The sequence below is a fragment of the Chiloscyllium plagiosum genome, chromosome 3, assembly GCF_004010195.1.
Source record: "Chiloscyllium plagiosum isolate BGI_BamShark_2017 chromosome 3, ASM401019v2, whole genome shotgun sequence".
NCBI classification, from domain to species: Eukaryota; Metazoa; Chordata; class Chondrichthyes; order Orectolobiformes; family Hemiscylliidae; genus Chiloscyllium; species Chiloscyllium plagiosum.
In genome coordinates this window covers 136,922,153-136,925,805 of record NC_057712.1, presented here as the reverse complement: position 1 = coordinate 136,925,805, position 3,653 = coordinate 136,922,153, and the positions used below count along the sequence as shown (strand labels likewise).

The window sequence follows — 3,653 nt, the reverse complement described above, 5'->3', positions numbered from 1 at the left end:
GTGAGTAGCTAATGTTGTTCCTCTGTTCAAGAAGGGAAATAGAGATAATCCAGGAAACTATAGACCAGGGAGTCTCACGTCGGTGGTTGGGAAGCTATTGGAGGGAATTCTTAGGGATAGGATTTACATGTATTTGGACAAGCATGACCTAGTTAGGGCCAGTCAGCATGGCTCTGTGTGGGGCAGGTCATGGATTACTAACATGATTGAATCTTTTGAGGAGGTGAAGAAGGTGATTGATGAGGATAGAGCAGTGGATGTTGCCCACGTAGATTTTAGTAAGGCTTTCGACAAGGTCCCTCATGGTCGGCTCATCCAGAAGATTAAGATTCACAGGATCCACGGGGCCTTGCCTGTGTGGATTCAGAATTGGCTTGCCCTGGGAAGGCAGAGGGTAGTGGGGGAAAGGTTTTTCAGGCTGGGGGTCGGTGACTGGGAGATCAAATGTTTAGGAAAGGTATCCAGTTATTGGCAGGACGCTGAACAGCACTGATGTACAGAGGGACTTTGGGGTTGCAGTCCCGAGCTCCCTGGAAGTGGCCACGCAGGTAGACAGGGTGGGAAAGAGGGTGTACAGCATGCATCCCTTTATTGGTCAGGGAACTGAGTACAAGAGTCAGGTTAGTATGTTGCGGTTTTTGTAAGACTTTGGTGAGACCACACATAGAGAAGGTACAAAAGAGGTTTCCCAGGATGCAGCCTGGATGAGAGGGTGTGACCGATAAGGAGAGGCTGGAAAAACTCGGGTTGTTTCCTGTGGAGTGATGGACTTGACAGAAGTCTATAAAATTATGAGGTGCATAGATCGGTCAGAATCTTTGCCCCAGAGTTGAAATGTCGAAAACTGGAGGACATGCATTTAAGGTGAGAGGGGGGAAAAGTTGAAAGGAGGCGTGAGGGGCAAGGTTTTTACACAGAGGGTGGGTAGGTGCCTTGAACACACTGCCAGAGGGTGGTGAAAATAAATACAGTAAGGAGCAGATGGAGTTCTCAGGGAGATAGCCGAAGAGATAGTGGGGGTGTTAGTGGTGATCTGTCAGGAATTACAAGGATCAGGGAGGGTCCCAGAGGACTGGAAAATCACTAACGTGACATCCCCTGTTTAAAAGGGGAGTAAGACAAGAACGGAAAGTTCCAGACCGATTAGCCTCACCTCAGTCATAGAGTCACAGAGACATACAGCATGGAAACAGACCCTTCGGTCCAACCCGTCCATGTGGGTAAAATCCGGGAATCCATTCTGAAGGATGAGATTTCTGAAAGTATGGAAGTGTATGATAAAACAGGTCAGAGTCAGCATGGTTTCAGCATGGGGAGGTCATGCCTGACAAACCTGTTAGAATTCTTTGAGAAACTAGCGAGTAGGTTAGACCAAGGAGAGCCACTGGATGTGATCTACCTGGAATTCTAGAAGGTCTTGGACGAGGTACTGCACAGTCGGAGGGACGGCCGTGTGGGTGTTGAAGGGACGGCCGTGTGGGTGTCGGAGTGACGGCCGTGTGGGTGTTGAAGGGACGGCCGTGTCGGTGTTGGAGGGACGGCCGTGTGGGTGTTGAAGGGACGGCCGTGTCGGTGTTGAAGGGACGGCCGTGTGGGTGTTGAAGGGACGGCCGTGTTGGTGTTGAAGGGACGGCCGTGTGGGTGTTGAAGGGACGGCCGTGTCGGTGTCGAAGGGACGGCTGTGTCGGTGTTGGAGGGACGGCCGTGTGGGTGTTGAAGGGACGGCCGTGTCGGTGTCGAAGGGACGGCTGTGTCGGTGTTGGAGGGACGGCCGTGTGGGTGTTGAAGGGACGGCCGTGTCGGTGTTGAAGGGACGGCTGTGTCGGTGTTGAAGGGACGGCCGTGTGGGTGTTGAAGGGACGGCCGTGTCGGTGTCGAAGGGACGGCCGTGTGGGTGTCGGAGTGACGGCCGTGTGGGTGTTGAAGGGACGGCCGTGTGGGTGTTGGAGGGACGGCCGTTATACCCCTCGAGTGATTCCCTCCATTCCAGTTGTGTCCCCCTGCCTTATGGCTCCTCCGTTTCCCTCGAGCAGATCCTCAATTTCCCTCGTCATCCAGCATTCCGAGTATCTCAATTTCGATCTGTAACTTTTAGGTCAGGCCTCTCCTTTTCCATAACGTCGCCCCAGAGTTGATTTGCCTGATTCTAGTAGATTAGATTAGATTAGATTACTTACAGTGTGGAAACAGGCCCTTCGGCCCTACAAGTGCACACCGACCCGCTTACCTAACACTATGGGCGATTTAGCATGGCCAATTCACCTGACCTGCACATCTTTGTGACTGTGGGAGGAAACCGGAGCACCCGGAGGAAACCCACGCAGACACGGGGAGAACGTGCAAACTCCACACAGACAGTTGCCTGAGGTGGGAATTGAACCCGGGTCTCAGGCGCTGTGAGGCAGCAGTGCTAACCACTGTGCCACCCGTAGGGTGTGCATTTAAGGCGAGAGAATGGAAGTTGAAAGGAGACCTGAGGGGTAGGTTTTTTGACACAGAGAGTGGTGGGAGTGTGTTACACACTGCAGGGGGGTGCTGATGGAGGCAGGTACAATGAGGGCGTTTAAGGGGCTTTTAAATAAGCACTCCAGTATGCAAGGAATGGAGGGATATGGATCAAGGGTTAGCAGGAAGAAGTAATTTAATTTGGCATTATGGTGTGCACAACATCGTGGGCTGAAGGGCCTCTTCCAGTGCTGTATAGTTCTATGTTGTATTTTGAAACTATTAGAATTATAGTCACTGGCCCCAAAGTGCTCCCTGATTGACACCTCACTCACTTGCTCTGCCTTACGTCCCCAGAGAAGGTCAGGTTTTGTACCTTCTCTGGTCGGTGCAGCCACATACGGAATAAAAACATGTTCTTGTACACACTTAAATTCCTCTGCATCCGAGGCCTTCAGAGTGTGGTAGTGCCAGTCTCTCATATTGCTGTGTGTTGCGTTGTTACCCTGGACCCTCTCTCTTTCTCTCTCTCTCTCTGAATGAGCTCTCTCTCTCAGTCCCCTTCCCCTGGACCCAGGGGGCTGGGGTTTTCTTCGGAAGCAGGGGGATGTTTCAGGATCGATGCTAACGTGCACGTTTGTCTCCACAGGAACTTACTTCATCCCAATCTGCTGCTTCTTGCTGTTCAATGTGTTTGACTGGATGGGCCGCAGTCTGACAGCTGTCTGCATGTGGGTAAGTGTCTGCTCTGTTAACCAGCATCACTCTCCACATCCCTGGGCTCACCCCAAAACCGGGGGTGAGCGAGGGCTGTCTCCTTGTGGGAGTGAGACAGGGTCATCGATTTCACTTCCTGTTGAGACCACAAGGAGAGAGTGTTACCACAGCTGCCCCTACAACATCTGGTCGATCTCCCCACAATCCCTTCGGTCAGAGACTGGTGAAACGCAGGCCTGTCTGTAAAAGTGAATCTAACCAATGCCACTTCCTTGGGACTGAGAGAGAGCTCATTCAGAGAGAGAGGGTCCGGGGGAATGGGACTGAGAGGGAGCTCATTCAGAGAGAGAGGGTCCGGGGGAATGGGACTGAGGGAGAGGGTCCGGGGGAATGAGACTGAGGGAGAGCTCATTCAGAGAGAGAGGGTCCGGGGGAATGGGACTGAGAGGGAGCTCATTCAGAGAGAGAGGGTCCGGGGGAATGGGACTGAG

General features: G+C 52.6%; 1 long non-coding RNA gene across 1 annotated transcript in view; it reads left to right on the top strand.

Moving 5' to 3' along the window:
• Positions 1 to 2,375: 2,375 nt before the first annotated feature.
• Positions 2,376 to 3,653, top strand: part of LOC122548579 — a 17,478-nt gene continuing 16,200 nt past the window's right edge. The window contains exon 1 of the long non-coding RNA XR_006311262.1: positions 2,376 to 3,180. This is a non-coding gene — a long non-coding RNA (uncharacterized LOC122548579). The remainder of the gene's footprint in view (positions 3,181 to 3,653) is intronic.